The sequence below is a fragment of the Canis aureus genome, chromosome 5, assembly GCF_053574225.1.
Source record: "Canis aureus isolate CA01 chromosome 5, VMU_Caureus_v.1.0, whole genome shotgun sequence".
In the NCBI taxonomy this organism is placed as follows: domain Eukaryota; kingdom Metazoa; phylum Chordata; class Mammalia; order Carnivora; family Canidae; genus Canis; species Canis aureus.
In genome coordinates this window covers 42,819,147-42,842,746 of record NC_135615.1, presented here as the reverse complement: position 1 = coordinate 42,842,746, position 23,600 = coordinate 42,819,147, and the positions used below count along the sequence as shown (strand labels likewise).

The 23,600-nt window shown below is 37.8% G+C and overlaps 1 protein-coding gene across 22 annotated transcripts in view; it reads left to right on the top strand.

The window, feature by feature from the left end:
• JAKMIP2 (janus kinase and microtubule interacting protein 2) overlaps nt 1–23,600 on the top strand; it is a 177,827-nt gene that overhangs the window by 14,053 nt on the left and 140,174 nt on the right. For 4 of the 22 annotated variants that reach the window (XM_077897767.1, XM_077897753.1, XM_077897761.1 and 1 more), the window contains one exon: nt 2,157–2,203. The exons of 9 other annotated variants lie outside the window; for them this stretch is intronic. The gene's annotated coding sequence lies outside the window, so the exon portion shown is untranslated. Of the gene's footprint in view, nt 1–2,156; nt 2,204–5,956; nt 6,070–14,836; nt 14,941–17,624; nt 17,704–23,600 lie in introns of all 22 variants that reach the window. 9 more of the 22 variants (XM_077897756.1, XM_077897755.1, XM_077897766.1 and 6 more) reach the window with 9 other exon arrangements.

Here is a 23,600-nt window from a genome sequence, read left to right as displayed (position 1 = left end):
TGCCCCCTGAGCTCAGAGCTGAAGTGGGGTGGGGGAAGCTGGGGCTGATCCCAGGACACTGAGATCATGACCTGAGCCAAAATCAAGACTCGGACTCTCAATCGACTGAGCCATCTAGTTGACCCTAGATTGTGTATTTTAACAAACCTATCTCAGTGATAAATCTTAAGTTAACTCAAATATCTTGTTTCCTATGTGAATTACTAACCAAATTAAAGTACCTATTAGTCTTCATTTAGTGACTTGGTAAGCTGTTCATTTTAAAACCTGGGATATATTTAAATATTTTGAATTAAAATGGAACTTTAATATTTTTTTAAACTGAACGCGAATGAATGTTCTTTAGATTTGTGGTCTGGATTTTAATACAAAGAAATATTTAAGTTTGAAAATAATTCTAACACCTACGAAGTATTCTCTAAGGTGTATTGTGGAGGAGTAGAGAATGGGAAATACATAATGGGTAAGACTCATTCTTAAAAGTATAGTAAAGCAGTAAGAGCTTAGACACTAAAATCATGCCAAGAAACACAGTGACCTTTATCGAAACACAGGAACATTTGCAAATTGGGAATCAAATGTGAACATCTTTATAAGAAAACTTGGTTAAGGATACCAATTAAGGGGATGCCTGGGTGGCTCAGTGGTTTAGCGTCTGCCTTTAGCTCAGGTCCTGATCCCAGGGTCCTGTTAGTACCACATCGGGCTCCCCTACCTATGTCTCTGCCTCTCTCTGTGTGTCTCTGTGAAGGAACAAAAAAAAAAATTAAAAAAAAATTAAAAAAAAAAAAAGAATACCAGTTAAGGAGCACGAATAAAGAAAGACAATAAATTTGCAAAATTGGGTTTATGAACCCGGAAGTGCAGGAGGGGCATTGTTCTCTGCCTTTTCCTTGAAGTTAAAAAAGAATGTTTCAGCTAATGGAATCAAGCCACTGCTGGCCTTCCTTATCAGAGAATAATGCAGAATACAGATTTTCAAAATGAAGCAGAACAAAATCACATAAACAAAGCACTTTGCAGCAAATATTTCCTTGCTGAACTCTGAATTCCAGCGTACCTGAAGCTTTATCACTTGAGATGTATTAGGAAAAAAAACAAGACTACAGGACAAGTATGGAATGACTGTTAAATCCTGAAAATTATGAATGGCTTTCTAAAGTTTTTTTTTCTTTTCCCTGTTTGAACACTTCCTGGCATGTGAATCTAATGAGGCAATGTGCACAGGAAGTATTGGAAAACATGTTAGATACATTGATCCCAGTTACAGTCAAGGGACTCTTGCATTATTATTTTTTCTGTATTTAATGAAAAAAATGCATCCCAGAAAATGAGGAAAAATATAAACCAGGGGGGAAAGGTCACTGAGTATTTGATGAGAGTATTGATCCTGATTTGCCTGCCTTCACTTTGGTGTTTTCCCTTTTTGAGCTATGATTATTACTACTCCATCCTCCATACTAGATAATCTGTATATTCTCTCCCTCTCTGGGTGTAGTCAAATGCCACTGAGACAGAAACCTATAAATCCCTGTCAATTCTCTTAAACTCCTTATTGTCATTCTCTTAAACTCCTTATTTCCCTTTAAGTAAAAGGAAAGTCTTGGGGTTTGGGGATTATGTATAAGAAGGACTATTGTAGCCAGAAGTGTGATGGCCCATCATTTCTGTCAGTCCTATATTGCTTCTTAAGATAATATAGCCAATATTGGCTTTTGATCATTTTCCTCTTTTACTGTGTGTGTGTGTGTGTGTGTGTGTGTGTGTCTAAGAAGGAGAGAGATGACATTCAATTTAGCAAACAGCTCATTAAATCCAAGCCATACAGCTTTAAAGACATGTAATTTGGTATGATGCCAGACTCACTAGTCAGTCCAGTGCATAAAGATATCGTGTTTACTGTTTCTTGATTTCAGCCCAGATCCTGGATCCATTAACTGCCAATGTTCAAGCACAAGGTGAATGATTGACAGAGATGTTATTGAGAAGGTTTCTAGTTTATTTAAAGGGTTATATTAGATTATATTTAAGGTCTCTTTCCACACAACATTATGAATGTGTGGTAAGTAGACCCTTAGGGCAGGAACATTCTCTGGTGCATAAAATATTTGCTCTTGCTCATTCAGAAAGTCACTTTCTAAATTTTTCTTTTTTAGAGGCCATACTGGAAGCCAGTTTGCATTTGTGTGATATTTCAATCAAGGTATGAATATAGCTCTACTTGAAAGAAAAAAATCTAGTAGAAGGATACAGGATTATCCTTTATATTCCTGCCCATTTCTCAGAACATGTTTTGCTGTTATAAAGAAAATTAGAGAATTCCTTTACTTGACAAGGATTCTTTTCCCACAGTATTGGTATTGGAGTATTGTTTAAGTTTTTTTTTTTTTTTTTTTTTTTTAGGGTGCACCATTGTGCCATTGTGAAAACACAAACCTGGGATTCAGAAATCCTGAGTCTAATCTCTGTTCAGCTACAAACTAGCTGGGTGACATGAACAGGCATCCCGTCCATTAGTGATTTTTGGTTTTCCAACTGTGAAAAGAGAGAGAAAGGGTATCAACTCCTTTTTTTTTATACTGTTGCTCCCCTTGAAAAGAGAAAAAATAAGTAAAGAACAGAAAGGTTTTCTTAATTCCTTTGCCATTGGGTGTGTAAATCTATTTGCAGACTGATTGAAGAAATCTTCCTCTGAAATTGGAAATCCTTCTATTTGCCCTTTTATTTGCCTCTGGTAGTGATTACAAGTATTTATGGACTTGAATTACTTCCCCCATTAGCCTACAATCTCCTTGAGGGAAGTAATATAGGAGAGAGAGGAAAAAAGAAGGGGGAAACATAATCCTAAGGAGTAAATCAGAATCCAGGAAGGGGTGAGGGAATTGCAGATGACACAAAAACATCTCTTCATTTCACCTTTATTTTTTTTTTCATTTCACCTTTAAGTTTGTAATATCTAACTACAAAATGTAAAACTCTGTAAAAATTGCCTTGACTGGTTGGAATATAGTGAAGATCTGGGGAAAGAACATTGCAGGTGTGTGTCATCAGTTTTAAATAACTGCAGATTAAACAATTTTTTAAATGACATGGAAAATGTTCAGAGTACATTTAGTAAAAATGTAGACCTAACAGCCTATGTTTGTTAAAAATATGTTCATATATGCATGGAGAAAAAAGACCTGCCGGAAATACAAAAAGTATTCAGTAGTACAAATATTGGTGAATTTAATTTTTAATTTTTGTTGATCAAAGTCTCTAAGTTTTTCCCCAAAGAGCATTTATTACTTGGTTAATAAGAAAGGAAGCAAACTAAAAAAGAGCTTTTAAAGTTGCCATTGTCTGAATGTTTTTAGAAAGTTCCTGGTGAAGGGCAGCCCGGGTGGCTTAGCGGTTTAGCTCCGCCTTCAGCCCAGGGTGTGATCCTGGAGACCTGGGATTGAATCCCACGTTAGGCTCCCTGCATGGAGCCTGCTTCTCCCTCTGCCTGTATCTCTGCCTTTCTCTCCCTCTCTGTGTCTCTCATGAATAAATAAATAAAATCTTAAAAAAAAAAAAAAAGGAAAATTCTTGATGGATATTAGGTAGGTGAAGGGCAGAGCTCATATTCTTTCATATTAAGGTTAATGATTTCATTGTTACTTTTTTAAAAATGTGAGTTAAAATAATTATCAACCGGGCAGCCCTGGTGGCGCAGTGGTTTAGCACCGCCTGCAGCCCGGGGTGTGATCCTGAAGACCCTGGATCAAGTCCCACATCGGGCTCTCTGTATGATGCCTGCTTCTCCCTCTGCCTGTGTCTCTGCCTCTCTCGCGCTCTCTCTGAATAAATAAATCTTAAAAAAAAAAAAAATAAGTATCAACCAGGGTTCCAGGTGGCTCATTCGGTTAAGTGACCAACTCTTGGTTTCTGCTGAGGTCATGATCTCCCATCCTGAGACCGAGCCCTGTTTTGGGCTGTATGCTTAGCTTAGAATCTGCTTGAGATTCTCTGCCTCTCCTTCTTCCTTTCACTGCCACCCCCCTCCCTCACACGTGTATGCTCTCTCCCCCTATAAAATAAATAAATAAAATAAAAAAAAATAACTATCAACTATATGAAAATACAAGGAATGAAAACCCTAGGAATTAGACAAGCCAAATGAAGACCAGCAGCACTGTCCTGTCAGTATTAAAGTGTAGTGATGCTGAAGGAAAATCCCCAAGATCATGTCAAGCAAAGCAAAGTGACTATGTCATCACCATCAATTAAAACAAACAAAAAAAGGCTTTCTTGATGTTCTATGTACTTACAGTTATGCAGATTAATATTGGAGTCATTTCTTTTTTTGAAAATATGACCAATTGATTTATATTCACAGATCTTTTTCTTAATTTCCAAAATGAATTCTGATAAACCATTATGTCATCCATTAGTATTTATTCAGTACCTACTCAGACTGTAATTCTTCTTACTCATTCTAGCTATTTTTTAAATGTACCCACTATGAGCATTGTTCTTTCCATAAATTGTAGATCAGTTGCATAGTTTCATTGGTCACTTCTGCTTAATTTTATTCAGTTTCCCTACCATTTATTTGTGTCCTTGCTTCTGCATCCCTCATCCTTCCCACCACCTTTCAATGTCCTCTTTCCTCCATTTGCTTCTCTTACTTATTCCAGTCACCCAGTATGTAAGACCCAATAATTAGGCAAATCTTTCAGTGAGAGAGTAGTCTGGTGCACTCAGATCTCCCCTTGTCTGAATTCCTATCATACTTGTGATCACTACCACAGTGTTTAGCACATAATTGTTCTCCTTGTTTCAAACGTTCACATTTCATCTCCACATCTAGATTGAAAGGCTGCTGAAGAATTTATAGTCCTCCTCCTTCTGTCAGAAGCAGAGGGAAACCTCTGTTTAATGAGTGAATCCTGTATGGCATGTACCATACTATCCTAGGTATTTTGCATGTTTTATCATTAATGCCTGATAACTACTCTGTTAAGTTGGTGTTATCCTCTTATGTCATGGGATGAGAATGAAACTGAGAGAGCTTTACTTTATTGAGGCCACACAGCTGGTTACAGCTGTCTGCCTCTGCAACTCTAAATATTTTACATTCCACCATATTGTCTGACTGATAACAAGTCACTTTCTGTGGTAGGTCACTTATTATAATTTTATTTAATTTTCTGCCTTTCCATACTTTTGCTTTGTTTGACATACATGAGGTAAAATGTAATGGTAGAAACATTAAATATAGTCAACTTCCGGTTATCTGCTTTTAAATGACTTTTCCTTCTTACTGCCAAATTTTTCTTACCCACTTCCATGATATTTTTTCCACTCACCAAGACGACCTTCAACCTCAAAGTGCCCAATTCATTAACTGCTCCTCTAGCCCAGGAACCATGTTAAAGACATGGATACATGGATAAGCTCTCTCTATTCCCTGTATGCAAGAATGTACCTTCTCTATTTCATTTTGAGATTCCTTTCTGCCTCTAAATTAAAATATTCTCTCAGTTGTGGAGGCTACAGACTCCCAGAGACAAAAGGCAAGGAAGAGGAAGCAGTGATACCAAACTCAATTCCCTGCAGTGGCTCTCCGATAGTCAGAAGCCTGTTGTAACCTGACCCTGGCAGGAGACAGCAAGCAGAATGGAGTACTTGCAGAGAGAATGCTGAGTAGGAAAAGGCTCCCCTTCAACGGTGTTAGCTTAGCAGGAGGCTGGACCAGACGGCCTCCAAGCCCATCCCAAATTAACCAGCACATTCCCACACCTCTTCTGCCTCGCTGTGTTCCTCTTTGTCAGCGAGATAAACTGGGTTTCCTCTTCCCATTAATGCAATGTGAACAACGGAAAGGGGTAATTAAAAACAAGCAACAAAGATACTAAAGGAAGCTGTCCGAATGCATCAGTCCAGGCCATTCTGTTTCTTTGTCTTCACGAAGTTCTCCTTCACTCCCCAGAATTCGGATGAGACTACAGGACGAACAAATGGCTGTGGGTAGCAGTCTGGGGTCACTTGCCTCTCGTCACAGATAATGAAGAGATGCTGGATAGAGCTAAGATTTAGTTCAGGGTGAGAGATTTTTACACATGCATATTATTCTTCAAAATGATTGTGTTTTCATCCTGATAGTGTACTGGCAAGAGTTCACAGGGAACACATTTCCAGAAGACAACTTGCAATTAATATCAAAAGCCTTAAATGACATACCCTCTGACGAAGCAGTTAGGCTGTTAAGACCACTTTATCGTTTGTCATCAGCATGACTTATACTACAAAAAATTGGAAACAACCTGTTATGGGCTGGATTGTGTTCACCTTATATCCATATGTTGAAGCCTTAACCCCTAATATGACATATAATGTGACATATATGGAGTTAAGGCTGTTAGGGAGGTAATTAGGATTATAAAGTCATAAGAGTGAGACCTTAATCCAATATGAGTGGTGTCTTAAAAGAAGAAGGGACAAAGAGGAAAGGCCAGGAGAGGATACAGGGAGAAGGCAAAGATTCTGGCATCAGAGTGCCTTGGTTTGAGTCTTAGCTCTCTGACTTAGCTGTGTGGCTCTAGATAAGTTACTTAACCTCCTGTGTCTCAGTCCTTATATGTGAAATGGGAATGATGATGTTACCTATATAATCTGTCTCATTTTGGGAGTTAAATGTGTTAATATTTATAAAATTATAATATATTATTATATATTTATATTATAAATCATATAATACTATAATATATAATAATAATACTTGATGTATTATTATATTATTATATATTATATAATATAATTAAAATTATAATACAACTGACACATAAGACCAAATAGGCATTTATTAACTCTACAGAGAATTAATACAGTGGCTGGTATATAGTGTTTATCATCAAGAGCACCACACTGTCAAAATATTGCAGTCCAGGTGTTCTGTATATATTGGAAACAGCTGTATATTTGTCAGCTCTTGCTGCATAACTGGCAAGAACACCTTGATTTAGGAGCTTTTTTGAAAACCTCTTACATTATTACTTTTAAGATTTTATTTATTTATTTGAGAGGAGAACAAGAGCAGGGGGAGGGGCAGAGGGAGAGGGAGAGGGAGAAGCAGACTCCTCGCTGAACGGGGAGCCCAACGCAGGGCTCCATCCCAGGACCCCAGGATCTGAAGGCAGACACTTAACCAACTGAGCCACCCAGATACCTACCCTGAGAACATCTTACTTTAAAAATTCTATTATAAAGACAGATACTGAGGGACACTAGAAGAAGATTCCCCCCAGTACCCTTACTTAATTCTTCAATTACTATTTCCTTCCAGCCTGCCTAATAAACACCAGAGGTCATAGTTGTATCATGTGTGTGGGCCTCATACCTTTCACAGGGGGGCATGCTTGTGCCTGTTGAGCCAGAGCTGGAGCTCCTCTCCATTTCTCAAGGTCTTGACTTCTGCAGATATGTTCTCTTTCTCCTGAATCATCCATTTCCTGCTCTCAACTAGATTACTCACATCAGCATATAATCGCATTTACTCTTTTGACCTCAACATCTCCTTTAATCACTGCCTCATTTGTATCCTATTGAGAAAGTTTCTCAAAGCTGCCTACACCTACTCACTCCACACCTTCTCCTTAACCAGTTCTAGAAGGGCTTCCAATCCCATCATTCCTCTGGGACTGTGTTTGTCAAATTCCAGTGACCACTGAGTTGCCAAATTCTAGTCCTTTTCTCACTTGACTGTTTTGTATTTTGATGTCTCAGATAAGGCCGTTGACCTCTCAGATGAGACTGACCACTCCCTTATGAATTTTCCCTTTTTGCTTTCTATTACTATACACTCGTTGGTTATTTCTCCTGTTCCCTGGCTCCCTCTTTGTTCTTGTGGCTGGTCCCTTTTCTACTTCACACCTCTGAGTATTTGAGTTCAGGTTCCATCCCAGATCTCCTCAAGTTGTCTAGCTACATTCCTCCAGGTCGGTTCGCCAATTCTCATCTGGAGGATCCAATCCTATTTCCTACAAGTCTAGTATCAGTCATCTATTCACGTCTTCAACTAATGTGTTTACTAGCTTTTGTACTTAGCAGGGACAAAGTAGAACTCTTGACTTATGTGCCTGTCACACTGAGCATAAACTCCTCCTTCCCTGGTCTCCGTTGTAGTAAATGACAGTAATATCCTCTAGATTTTTCAAGCCAGTTTATGGAGCTGCTTTTTATATCTTTCTCTCTCTGACACTGCACATGCAATCTATTAACAAGTCTATTATTTTACCTCAACCCATTCTCTAAGTTGGCCTACTTTTACATCTCTCTTTCTTCGTGGTTGAAGCTACTGCCTTCCTCGGGAGCCACCTCACTAACCAGCTAGTAGGACTGCTTCTTTCTCTCCCCACCTCACAGAAAATAGAGCAATCCTTTTAAACATAAATCAGATCACAACTTTCACTTTAGAATCATCGAATAAAGACAGCCTCCTTGTCAAAGTTTATATAGTCCTACAAATTGACCTCGCACATCTCTCCAATGTCACATTCTATTTGTTTCTTCCTCATGTGCTCCCCTTTCTGTTGCTCAGACACACATTTGGAATACTCTCTTCCTTTAAGGAGGGGCTCAGGGAGGCCTGGGAGGTTCAGTGGTTGAGCGTCTGCCTTTGGCTCAGGGCATGATCCCAGATCCGGGGATCGGGTCCCCCACTTGGCTCCTTGCGGGGAGCCTGCTTCTCCCTCTGCCTGTGTCTCTGCCTCTCTCTGTTTGTCTCTCATGAATAAATAAATAAAATCTTGTTTTAAAAATAAGAAGGGACTCAAATATATGCTAGATGAATGCCCTAGACTGGGGTTCACAGGAACGTTTCTCCATATGACTGTATAGTCCACAAAACTGTCTTTAAAACTAATTATTAATTTCTTTGATATACTATCTTACGATTTTTGGACATTCAGATCATTTCCTTTTTTTCTCCTTTCCTCCTCCCTTGATTCCTTCCTCTTTCGCTCCCTTTCTTTCCTTTTTATATTCCCTTGCACCTTCCTTTCTTCATTTTCTTTTGTTTTGTTTTCATTATTAGATAACACTGATGTGAACATCCTTATTTTATTTAGTTTTTATTTTAATTCTGGTATAGTTAACCTACAGTGTTATGTTAGTTTCAGGAGTACAATATAGTGATTCATCAATTCTATGCACTACTCAGTGCTCATCAAGACAAATGCACTCCTTAATCCCCATCTTCTATTTCACCCATTCCCCTCAACCACCTCCACTCTGGCAACCATCAGTTTGTTCTCCAAAGATAAGAGTTTTGGGTTTTTTTTTTTCTTTGTTCATTTGTTTTGTTTCTTAAATTCCCATATAAGTGAAATCATATGGTGTTTGTCTTTCTCGGACTAACTTCTCTTGGCATTTTTTTTCTTTTTTTTTTCTTTCTTTCTTTCTTTTTTTTTTTTCTTTTTACCTTTTTCCTTTCCTTTTCTTTTTTTTTTTTCTTCTTTTTTCTCTTGGCATTAAACCTGTAGGCCTATCCATGTTATGGCAAATGGCAAGATTTCGTTCTTTTTAATTGCTGAGTATTATATTCCTGTGCGTGTGTGTGTATGTGTGTGTATATATCATACCTTCTTTATCCATTCACCTATGGATGGACACTTGAGTTGCTTCCATATCTTAGCTATTGCAAATAATGCTGCAATAAACAGAAGGATGCATTTTCGAATTAGTGTTTTTGTATTCTTTGGGTGAAATACCCAGGGGCAGAATTACTAGATCATAGGGCAATTCTACTTTTAATTTTTTGGGGGAACCTCCATATTGTTTTCCACATTGGCTCTGCCAGTTTGCATTCCCACTAACAGTATACAAGAATTCCTTTTCTCCATGTCTTTGCCAATATTTGTTGTTTTATATACTTTTGATTTTAGCAATTCTGAACATCTTTACACATGCACTTTTCCTCTTTTTTTAAAAAAGATTTTATTTATTTATTTAAGATTTATTTTATTTATTTATTCATGAGAGACACAGAGACAAAGAGGAGGCAGAGACACAGGCAGAGGGAGAAGTAGGCTCCATGCAGGGAACCTGACAGGGGACTCGATCCGAGGTCTCCAGGATCACGCCCTGAGCTGAAAGTGGTGCTAAACCACTGAGCCACCTGGGCTGTTCTACCCTTCCTCTTCATTATTTTGGGCGTAATTTACCTAGTAATAAAAATCAGACCCAAAGTTGTTGCCTTTCTCTTTATCCCTTGAGTCTTTTATTACAAAAACGGGGAGAAGGCACAAAAGTATGATCAGATACATAGATTTCCAAGAGTAATAGAGTGGATGGTGAACACTTCCCAATAAGTGGCATTAGTCAATGTGTGTGAAATACCTTACTGATGCACCTGGACTACACGGGGCCTTATAAATTGCGGTTAGGACCTTTGTTTTTCTTTTTCCTATCTGTGTGTTCTACTGGGATTTATACATTATATAAAATTCTAAAGCTTTTATAATAGATTCTGTTGAACCTTTTCCTTGTGGACTTTTTCTTTGTAATTTATAGTTTCTATTTTTTCAAATTTTAAAAAGTTATTGCACCTTGAACATCTGATAGTCCATTTTTACCTAATTTTTCTATGATTTGAAAGTCCTAGTTAACCCATTAAACAAACTGATTTTGATATATAGTATAAGTTATAGACTACCTAAGGTTTTTCAAAATAATTTTCTTTGTTCTGCTTAGTATTACATCCTATTTTCAAGAAAGTTACTTTTACCTTTCCTAAAATTAGCTTTCATTTGCATTTTAGTAATTACTGTCTTTCCGTTCCTGACAGCAATTCTTTAAATTATTTAATTGTTGCATTGCCATGTACTTTTCTATAACTGTTTCGATAATGGTTGTAGGTTTGAGAAAAAGTGGACACTATTTTGATTGCCCCAGTACTTCTGTATTTTCATAATTGGTTTAGTAGCATTTTAATTGGAGGAATCAAACTTCACAGGCTCATTTTCTGAATCTTTACTAAACTGTTCATTACTCCCTCTATTTTACCTAAAATAAAGTCTATGATGAATAACATTTAAAAAATTTTTTTTTCAGAGAGAGAGAGAGAGTGCATGAGCAAGGGGAGAGGCAGAAGGAGAGGGAGAAGAGAGAATCTTAACTAGGCTCCCTGTTCAGTGCAGAGCCTGATTCAGGGCTCCATCTCATCACCCTGAGATCATAACCCAAGCTAAAACCAAAGAGTCAGATGTTTAACTGACTAAGGCACCTAGGCACTCCTGAATAACATTTTAATAGATAAATTTGTCTTTAAAAGTTAAGTAAACATGATATAACTTATGCATGAGTTAAAAATAATTCATGGCTTGTATTTTGAAATGAAAAACAAGTTAATCACTATTAGTATTCGATACATTCCAGAAAAGAAAAAGAAGGAGTAGATCCTGTGGGTTATAGGTCAATATGTGTACATAAACTTTTATATTGGTTGATATATATAAATCAAGTATATATATATATATCAAAATCATATCTACATTTATCTAAAGTCTTAGGAATGTTTCGAAATGGTGTGGATGGATACTAAGCCTCACAATAAGTGCATTATCATCCCAGGATTTTTAGAAATTGCTACCAGCATATGTTGAATTCTTACTGCTTGATAGACACTTTGCTAAATGTCCACATGCCTTATCTCATTTCATTATGACACCTGGGAGGTAGATATTATAGATATTATTATTACTCATGTCTTAAAAAAGGAAACTGAGTCTAGAGAATACATAATAGATTATATTCAAAGATTACAGGACTAGGCCCAGGTTAAGTGTCAAGGGCCGGATTCATACCCAGGCCCATCTGACAATGGAGCCACTGGGATACTATATCTGACTTTGTTGATTTCATTAGTTCTCTTGTCTTGTGAAAGGAATAATTTATCAAAAGTCTTCTTCTTCTTCAAAAAAAAAAGTCTTCAGATTTTTATAAAGATCTAAGAACAAGTTTAATCTTGTGGGTAGAGAGAATAAGATGTCTCCCTAATGCCACATAACAGTCTCTGCTCTGCTATCAAAATCAAGAACTAGGGTAATGACTTCATTTATAAGAGTTTTCCTACCCTGAATAGTCCACTCCACTAGAGAAGGGATTTGTGGATAATTGGTATTCTTTGTCTCAGTGGCTACTTCTGTTCCTTATCCTTTAAGTTCTTCGTTTTTGATAGTAATATCTTCTGTACATGGAATGGGTCTTTCCTGTAATCACTGTACACAGCTAGACCCAGCATATAAGCCGACCTTGACTCCACACTGTGCCTCCCTCTTTTCTTCATGCCTCCAAGTACTGATAAACAGATTAGCTTCTTTGGTGATCAGCAGTTGTAATTCACAAGGACTCTCTTCTTTTTCTCTGCAAAAACCAGTTTCCTTAATCAAAAAGAATAAATTATAACATTTATGTCAAATCTGCCAGTTTCTTCCTTATGTTCATTGAACATAGCATAAATTAGGGATGAGAGTAAGTATTTACTGAGTACCTACTATAAAGATGACAGCATTTTGCACAGTTTCCTGAACACAGGAAGCTCTCTGTCATTGTTCCATTTTCTTGTCTTCCTTGTTCTACTCCCCTACCTTTGCATTTCTGGTGTTTTGTTCACTGTTGCTCACCTGTGTTAACAGATGGCAAAATGGGAAGGGTAGAGCACTGATTGTTTATATTGACAAGTCCTATTGCAGGGACAAATGTGTGCAGCCCTGGGCTGCTTTGGTGACTTTAGATAACAGTGGATGCCTGTCCACCTTCCTTGTCTTCTCTCCATCTCTGTTCTCCCTTTACCTGTCCCCAGCCTCTATTCAGGGGCGAAGAGTTCCCACAAACAACTGCCTTAAAGAGATTTATTAGGTCTTGTTTGTAAAGCTTTTTCAAAGCCTCAAACAAAAAGAAATATAAATACAACATATCATGTTAGACAAGTTTTTTTTGTTTCATGTTTTATAACCATGAGAACTTTTCATGAACAGAGCCTTTCTGAATAGCTCAGAAGGTAAAGTATGCAGTAATTCTAAAGCTAAGTGGTTAGAATGTTTAATCTCTGCACGTACCAGGGTAAGGAGTGAGGACAAGAGCCTCCCTGTTGTTTTTTTATTGACCTTTACTGACAAATGATTTCTCCTGTAAAGACAACACAAATGCAGATGGTCTTCAATAGAATTCTTCTGTAACATGCTTTAAAAAGTAATTCTTTCAAAGCATTGTACTTCCATTTAAGTCACTGTAGTTGAAATACTAGTAATCACAGTTCCTTTTTCCAAAGACATTTAAATATTCATAATGGACCCTTCCCTTTGCAGTGATATACTCACCCGCTTGTGATACTTTCATATGGACATTTGTAGGTAATATGTGTTCTCTTCTGTTAATATAGAATATATACACATATGTAGATTAATTACATGATCTATATTCTCACTGTAGGTCCCCAATCGAAATATGTTCAATACACTGATTACACTGATACTGGGTTATCAGTGATGCTCAGATCTGCCAGCCATTAAGTACTTATACAAGGACTAGTTGTAAAACAAAAGTTACTCAGCCTTGATTAATTTCAGACAATTAACAAAGGCAGATGACAGAGGCACTGAGAAGAATCATGTTTACTGTCAGGTTAAACCTAACTGTGAACATTCATGTATGAGTATAACTGCTGATGTTGCTACTGTGTCTTACATCCTAATTTTCCTCTCACTGTCACACTTTGCCTGAGTGTTGGCAATCTCTCCCTTTTTTATGTCTCCTAAATCTATGTTTTCAAGAAAAGTTTTCATATTACCAATTATTTCTTTGACTTACCAACTTGAATGTCCACGGATCTGCCCCTTATGTCCCAAATTTCACGTCAACACCTGTCCAGTTATCAAACCATAATCCCTAGTGTCACCTATAGTAGCTCTCCTTCATCCCTCCACTGTCACCTATAGTATCTCTCCTTCATCCCTCCACCTAGCCATTCTGAAATCATGTTGATTCTCCCTCCACAACATCTTAATGTACCCTTGTCATCTTCTTTGTCCTCACTGCCAGTACCTGAGTTTAGACCGTCATCATCTTTTGTCTGGACTATTTTAATAAACTTTTAATAGATTTTCTGGTATTTGGCTTCTCCAAAGCTGCTCCAAGAGCTCCTGGATTTATCCAATGAGCTTATTCTTGATCACATTATTCTGATTCTTTCAAGCATACAGAGTTCTTGCTTGCCTATAGAGTAAAGCTTCAACTCTGTAGTCTTAAAGTCTGGACTCAGTTTATAAAGTCTTAAATCGAAATTTTCCCAGGTGCTCCTTACCTGCACCTTCCACTCCAACACACATGAAAGCAAACTATCTTCTTTTTTTATATAATAAATTTATTTTTTATTGGTGTTCAATTTGCCAACATACAGACTAACACCCAGTGCTCATCCTGTCAAGTGCCCCCCTCAGTGCCCGTCACCCATTCACCCCCACCCCCCACCCTCCTCCTCAGCGAGCTATCTTCTATTAAAATGGACTAATTGCTAATCCTCAAACAATTTTATTTTTTGTCTACAGGCTACTTATCCGAACTGGTGATAGATTTTAATATTTAGAGGCCCAGGATTTCAGGCCATACAGACAAGAAACAGAGTACAAGTTTTGTTGATAACTAGCTATGAGGCTACATTATTTTACCTTTCTGGGCCTCAGTGTTTTAGCCTGAAAAATGGGAATGTAAAACAAGTTTAACTATTGGGTAGTTGTGAAGAATGAGGTTTAAGTACTCAGTATGGTACTTTACTCATGGTAAATCTTTGATAGATATTTCTTGTATTACCCAGACTGCATCAGTGAACTGCCAGCCATCAAAGTTAGAGTTCAGTTGTAACCTTTCCGATGCGTAGCTTCCCTTGACCTAGACTTCTCTCAGCTCTGCCCCAGTGAGGTCATTATTAATCATCCTTTTATTTATTTAAGTTCCCAGAGCATTTTGTAATCCTGTTACAGCATGTGGCTCGATCTATTATTATTTATGAATCTGTTTCCCCCAGTGGAACATGAGTGCTCATGGGCAGGGGCAATGGCTTGTTCATTTTGTATCCTGGTCCCTGCACAGATTCTGGCATATGATTGGCATTCAGTAACTGTTCACCAAACTGACTTTATTTGATGTTTTAAACATCCTGTTTCCCTCCTTGTTACACTATGTAGAGGTGGTTGTGCTAAAATTGAAGTGATAAGCCAGTGATGGTATTTTTTAATCTCCCACTTTTATGAAATTAAATTAAGTCTGAACCATCAATATGATATCCAGGCTCCAAAAACCAGACTTAGTAACAAGAAATGAATCTTGAAGAAGAAGAAGAAGAAGAAGAAGAAGAAGAAAGCATTTGATATCTTCAGTTCTAAGATTTCAGGGCTTGTTGGCAAGTGAGGTCAGCATTGTTACCTCATCACATCAGGAGGGCTGCATGAATTCATTAGCCACTTGCACAATATGATTTGGGCTTTCACTCTAGTCATCAGTCAGATATTCAAACACCAGAGAATGGCTTCAGTGTTCCAGACACAAAAAGCAAGTGCCTAGTGCAACCCTCTGCTATCATAAGAAACATCTTCAACAAAAAAATACATTTGGCTGAGCACAAGGGACAGTGTGTTACACCAGATTCCCCAGTAATACTTACTAAGGAGTAACTTAGCTTTTTCTCCCCACTAGAGAGACAGTGCATAAAGGAAAGTGTAAAGGTGCCTGCTAGGACTGATTTTTTAATGCTTGCTCTAAGACTGTTTTTTTTTTTTTCTTTAACTGAGAGATTTTATATTTATAAAATAAGCTAGATTTCCAGCTTCTCTTGGGATATCAGACCTAGCAATATTGTGTGGCTGTTTTTTCAAAGAGCAGGTCATAGTGGAAGCTAATAAGCAGTGGGATGGATGACATAAGGAAGGATGTCATTATACTAGCTCCCAGTAGTCAATATATGGTTCCTTGCACCCATTTTTATCTCCTAACTCAACTCTGTAGGACAGGTCTTTTTGTTTGTGATCCCTTGCTTTAAGCCTTAGATTCTAATTCTGTAGAATTGGTGTATCAGCAACAAGCTTGTGGGATTTTTTTTTTTTAAGTTTTTATTTATTGATTAGAGAGAAAGAGAAAAAATACGAGTGGGGAAAGGGGCAGAGGGAAAAACAGACTCCCCGCTGAGCAGGGAGCCTGACATGAGGCTTGATCACAGGACCCTGAGATCATGATCTGAGCTGAAGACCAGGCATCCTTAGCTTGTAAGATTTTTGTAAATATCACATAATGCAATTTTTGTGAAATACTTCATCAAGTTGCTGATGTTATAGTAAGTTCTCAGTAAATGGTTGCTAATTATTTCTTCAGTTCACTTTCAAAACCTGTATTTAGCGAGCTCCTACTATGAGGCAGGTACTGAGCTAAGCATGGAGATGCAGGGGTGAGCAATACAGGCATGGTCCCTGCCTGCAGAATGGTTATAGTTTAGAATTCAAGAAAGTGTCAGTTATCATTGTTCTGGCCATGTGGTTTTTGTTTGTGTTATGGAACATGGAAGGAGAAGAAGACATTGGGTTATTTTTAGAATCACTGCACTGGACTGAAAAAAAAAAAGTAACAGACGGGCCTTATAAAAAAGCATTTCAAACTGAGCATTCCCCAGTAGCTCTTTATTCGCACTTGCTGCACGAAGCTACTCCCTGTCCAGAACTCCCCAACACAGCATATGACCTTCTTATCCACTTGGTTGCTCATGCCAAAAGCTAAGAATATTTTGATTCCCCTCTATCCTCTGCCTCACACTATGTTTAATCCTTTAGCAAATTCTGATAGCTCTTCTTGAAAAAGCATGCCCTGGGTCTGTTTACCTCCCTAACTAACCCTGCACTGCTACCAACCAGTCTGGTCCAAGCTACCATCACTTCTCCAGTGGATGACACACAGGCTCTAGACTGCTCCCCCTGCTTCCACTAGGCCAAACTTTTTTTCTGTAAGGGGTAGATAGTAAGTGTATTTTAGGAGTTATGGGCCATACAGTCTCTATCACAACCACTGAGTTCTGTTCTTTGTGCACAAAAGCAGCCGTAGACAATACTTAAGCCACTGGGCTTGGCTCTGCCCCAGACAAACTTGATTTACCGAAACAGGCTGGAGGTTCCTTTTGGCCTATGGGCCATTGTTTGTAGTTAGACTCACTTAACTTAATCCCTGCTGTGGTTTCTCAAAGCAGTAAGAATACCTCCTCAACTTTCTTGATCAGGGACTGCCTGGCCCTTTTGATCTAGCGCCCCTTTGTACTCCAGCCATGTCATCCTTGCCTTTGATTTCCAAACACACCAAGCTGATTCCTTCCCCAGGGCCTCGGTACCATTTGCCCTGGATTTTCCTCCCCTATCTTTGTGTGACCATAATTCAAACTCATTCAAATGACAACCTAAAATCACTCTTTACTATTTTTTATGATCTTTTCAGCACTGAACCATCATCGGAGAATACCTTATTTATTCATTTGGTTAATTTCATATGGTAGTCTGTGTTTTTTTTTTTTTTATTTATTTATTTATTTATTTATTTATTTATTTATTTATTTATCTGTGTTTACATAGTAATTTGTAAGCTGGTGGCAGACCAAGATTGTATGTATCCCCAGAGCCTTGCCCAGTACCACAGAGGAGGCTTCAAAAGGTACTTTTTAGAAGAATGAATGAATGAATGACTGCTCTCAGTCAGTATAAACCGTAGCGCCTCTTTAAGCTTGCAATCCTAGGTCAGCAGGGCCTCATCAGGCTGTGCAGGCCCTGGCTTTATTCTGGCTTTATTCCAAAATTGCCAAGTGTAGCTAGCTTAAAAGACAAAATTGCAAAATTTCTTCCAAAGAGAAAGCATTTGAATTTCAAAAGAACAAAGGGTAAACCCATGTAACAAAGAGCCTGTATCATTGCTAAGTTTATGCTTATTTCTGCTGTGTGACTGCTCTTTGTCTCCCCATGGAACTTTGCCCACGCTTAATGTCTGGAGGGAGGTACTTAGGGAAGAGATTCCTAATAAAGAGATACTTTATAAAACAAGTGTTATGTGTGGGGGTGTTAATATTTTTTTCTTTTTGTCTGAAGTGTGAAAGCTAGAAGATCCAAGCTACAGTTCCCAAATGGACTCCTTGACTTGAAAAAGGCACAAAAGTCCTTTATCTAGGACGCCATCCTGACTCTTCATTGGAAAAAATATAACCATTATTTCTATAGGAGGACAGGAAATCGTTTAATGCAAATATTAGTATATGAGTCTGCTTGTGCTATTATAATGAAATACTACAGACTGGGTGGCTTTAACAACAGAAAATTCACTTTCTCATGCTTCTGAAGGCCTGAGATCAAGGTGCCAGCACTGTTGGTCGCTGTGAGAGCTTTCTTCCTGATTTATAAAAGGCTGCCTCTCACTTTGTCCCACATGTTCTTTCCCCTATGCACGTGGCGAAAGATCTCTGGTATCTTCCTCTCCATGTAAGGACACCAGCCCTATCAGATTAAGGTCCCATCCTTATGACCTCATTTAACCTTAATTACCTCTTCAAAGGCCCTATCTCCAAGTACAGTCACACTGGGGAGTAGGACTTTAACATGCGAATTTGGGGAAAACACAATTCAGTTCATAACAGTCAGGAATCTTTAAAAACTGTAACTTCATGTAATACAGACTTCTATGTTGCTTAAAGGAATATATCTATATATGTATTTGTATTTGCTGGCAGTATGAGTGATATCTTCTTTAGGAAATCTGTGTTTACTTTTTTTTCTGATTGGCTCTAATACTTTTCACCCAGTCTCAGATTTAAAACTCTTAGTAGGGCAGCCCAGGTGGCTCAGCGGTTTAGCCTTCAGCCCAGGGCGTGATCCTGGGGACCCGGGGTCAAGTCCCACGTCGGGCTCCCTGCATGGAGCCTGCTTCTCCCTCTGCCTGTGTCTCTCATGAATAAATAAATAATAAAATCTTTTTATAAAAAATAATAATAAAAAATAAAACTCTTAGTCGATTAGTGATCAGAGTTTACAAATAAATGAGTACTACAGTGCCATTCACTCTCTCAGTCAGACTGGAGAACAAAGGGAAACCTTTACCGTGGGGCCTTCAGTGACACATCTTAACAACACAAAGGTACCCTCTAGAGATTGTGTCTCTTGGGTTAAGAATGAAGCTGTTTACCACAAAATGGTCTGCTTTCCTACCATTTCTCACATGTTTGGCCCTTTTAGGGCACCTTTTCCTGGAGAGTTATTTATTTTCTCTTCTTACACCTTCACTTAAGTTTATTTCATAATATTTGTGATCTTCCTTCAGGAAGATTTTAGATCTGAACAAGAGCAATTGCTGGGATGATCAAGGAGCTATTCTTTAGTTATTTGACTTTTAAAACATAGTTTTATTTATCATGCAAACTTGGCTGAGTGCTTATCATATATGAGTCAAAATGCTAAGTAGCTTTCATGACTATTTTCATTTTATCATATCAAAAACCCCAAGAGGGAGATATTATTCTTCTATTCAAAGATTAGGAAACTGATGCTTGGAATGGATAAGTAAAAGCAAAATGTTAATAAGCTTGGTCTTGAGTCCAGTGCAATCCAATTTCAAGGCTGAGCCTCTTAACTAATGTGAAAGTTGTATCTCATTCATTCGTCATTCTTAGAGGAACTGGATTCAAGCCCTTTGTCATTATAATCTAAAGTGTCAGCATATATGCAAAATATTTTCTATGCAACATTTGATTCTTTATGATCCAAGTTCCAACATGAAGTTCAATTCAGTCCAAGATTTCTTAGGCTTCTACTACTTGGAAGACACTGTTAGGCAGGCAATGTGAATGGGACAGGGTCCAGCTTTTCAGGTGATTGACAGGTTGGCAGTGGTGTCAGACATAAGCACAACTAACAAAGTGCCCAGTGACAGAGAAATAGTTTCTGCTAAGAGAACTGGAACAGAGAAGTAAGGGAATAGTTTCCTTACTTTCCTTACTTCCCTAAGAGGAAGTCAGAGTATCATTTCAGTAAGAGTCTAAGTTTGAGTCCTAGCTCTGTCACTTACAGGCTATGTGACTGAACAAGTTTCTCTAAAGCACAGTTTCATCATGTCTAAAATAAGGATAAAGATGGTCTCCAGTTAAGTCTGCCGTGAGAGTTAATGACCTGATGTAAGAAGCGCTGAGTACTGTACCTGACACATACTCCATAGTGAGTACTCAGTAAATGTCAGCAAACATGGTAGTTGTGTAGCTTCCATTCAGGAAAATCACTGGATTGAAAACAAAGACAGCTCGTCTACCTGCATCACAGAAAAGATCAAGCTTTACCATAGCCAGATCTGTGTGTATGTTCTGGATCTGTCACCTGTTACACTTATGTAACTTTGAGCAGGTTTTCAACATTAGTGAACCTCAGTTTCTTCATCTCATAAATGGGAATAATGACAACACCTACTTCGTAGCATATTGTAAGGTATAATAATAGCAGGCTCAGATACTTATATTGTAATTACAGTCTGCTAGGAATTGTTCTAAGGGCTTCATATGTATCATTTCACATAATCCTATAATAACTTAATTTGGATTGGCTCTATTATAATTATCTCCATTTGATACATTAAGGGCACACAGAAAGAAAAGCAATTGCCAAGTTCATCAGCAAACAAGATGTAGAGCTAAGATTTGAACCCTGGCATTCTGCACTCTTGAACACTACGTTATACTTGTCTCATTTGTTACCTAAGTCTGTCTATAAAACCTTTAGTAGAGTGCCTAGAGCAATGAAAATACTCAGTAAATTTTCCCAGTTTTTGTTATAAATGATAATGTATGGGAAGATGGCTCCTCAAAAAAGGATATATATATATATAAGAATATATGTCAGCAAGTAAACAGTTAAGCAAACCCAGGCTTTGAGGAGCTCTTTGCATTTACACATTCTAGACAGAGTAAATAGCTCACGCAAAGTACAAGGGCGGGAAGGCACAGGGCATATATGGAGAATAGCGAGAGCCCAATTTGGATGGAACAAAGAATGAGGGAGGAATCTGGGACAATAAGCCTGAAAAAGATCATCTGAGGTTGAACTTTAGAATAGTTTAAATAAAATGAAGAGATCGGATAAGGGGCAGTCACTTATTCAGAGCAGAAAGAGACACCATCAGGCAATAACTTCCATGGCCCTTTGAAGAGGAGCTGCAGGAAGCAGATGCTAGAAAAGGGGAGACAAGGGGAAGTGCACTGAATTAGTTCACGTGACATATGATAGGGTAGACCAAGTGGCTGTGGAACCACATCAGAGCAGAAAGTCAGCCTCTGTCTATTTACATTTTTGGTAATGACTAGTTTTTATTGCTAGTGTCATCATATTTTCAGACTGGCTTTGTTCATTGTTACATTTTTTGTTTTTCAACTTGTTTTATCTACTCCCAGAACAGAACCTCTTGGTGGCTGGGTAGAAGTGGTATTTGCAGTAGCTTTTCTGACTGTGATATTTATATATGCCGTGATTTTAATGCTTTATCCCCAACCAAGAAATAGGGAGTGGTTCGTTTTCCTGTGCTTGATTACACAGCTTTCTCTGGTTGCACCATGGCACCACCAAAATTGATACAGACCTTATTTTTTAAAAAATAACTCCTAATGACTCTACTGGGTTAAAAAAAATGCCAGCTTTATGGCATGTGGGCAAGTGGGAGGGCATTTGTACTTAGATGGAATCTTTTTCACATCCTTGGAATCCTAACGCTGCCTCATTGTTAATGAACATTGAACACGTAAGACAGCTTTTTCTGCATGGAGTGCTGGTCCTGGGAAAAGCTATTATGAGAAAAATTCAGTCTTCTGCCTTAAAGCACAAATTTATGGGCACTGGCCTATTCAATGACTTCATTTTTTTATTAGCAGAATAATTGGCTTATGAATGTTTAAAGACATAGAAATCAGGAAACGAGCTATGTTGAAGCAAACCAACAGAATGTTGGGTTACCCATTATAAAGTCGAATATGTGAACAGCAGTAATGCCTCAAATGTATGTGAGTGAGAATTTCTGAGTAATAATCATTTGTACTAAAACAAAAGTGTATATCTTTATACTAATGAATGAATAAAGATGCATGTATAAAAATGGAGGAAAATACAGAGTTGTATAATTGGTTGATATTTTGGCAGATTTCTGCAACAATGGGACTCGCTAATTTTTTATCAGTTATTTTACATGTTTCAGGCTCTATGATAAATGGTTTGCATATATGTATACACATATATAATATAAATTTATAAATAATGTATTTTGATTTTATATGTTTATTATTTATTTTCTATATGTTATATTTACCTATACTTATATGTGAATAATAGTTTATAAAGCATAGGAGCATCTAAAGTTTCAGATGAGCAGTTGGCTTCATAAAATGGTTCTTCTGACAGATTAGAGGTCTACCTCCCAATTTATTCTTATTTTTAATCCATGTATAGAACTTAGGTCATCAGGCTTTTTCTAGGGAAAAATTAGATGAGAAAACGCCTCTGAATGAAAGGCCATTAAGCAGGGTTTGAAGTTTGTTGAAGCCCTGTTATGCTAGGGTAGCTTGGGTGCTCCAAAGAATCCTGAGAAGGTACACCTATTTCCTCTGACTGAGTCTGATAAATGCAAATGTCCACTTCTTTCTAACCATATATCGACTTTGGATTTTCTCAACTGAATTGTATACCCTCAGAGTTTCAATATCCAGTATCACCTCCCCAAAATTCAACTCTCTGGAAACCTCATCTGTCTTTAACACAACTACTGATCAGAAACATTAATACCTATAAATGCTGTCTGTACTACTATAAGGACATGCCATCATCTATCTCTATTATACTGCACAACTGTATTAATATTTATCTAAATTGTGTGGACAATTTTATGGGTAATGAATCTGAGGCTCACAGAGCTTCTGAATAGGTAAAAGAACAAAAATAGGGCAGCCTGGGTGGCTCAGTGGTTTAGCGCCACCTTCAGCTCAGGATGTGATCCTGGAGACCTGGGATTGAGTCCCAGGTAGGGCTTCCTGCATGGAGCGAGCCTGCTTCTCCCTCTGCCTGTGTCTCTGCCCCTCTCTCTTTCTCTGTGTCTCTCATGAATAAATAAATAAATAAATAAATAAATAAATAAATAAAATCTTTAAAAAAGAACAAAAATAAATTCACAAAAGTTCAGGTAGTAAGGTTAATGTCCTGTATTTGGAATTCATAAGATCATTACCCCAGACTGTGTTTTTGTTCTTTTTAAACACAGACATCAAAGTTGGTTCTTTAGTCTTAAGCTCTTAGGGACAAAAAACAAAAAGACAGGTCAGAGGAGAGTCTGTTATTTGCAGGTTCAATAGCAAATGTGAGAAATACAGTTGTTAACAGTAAAGGAGAGAGTACAGAATCAAATATAAGAGCTGTAACCTCCATGTGGGTCTGTAGTAATAGGGGAAAAATGAACATTTTTATCCTCCTGAGTGGATTCTAAGGCCACAGCAAAGATAGTCAGTCACTAGTCATTATAGAGATGCACAGAGACCGCAAGCCAAG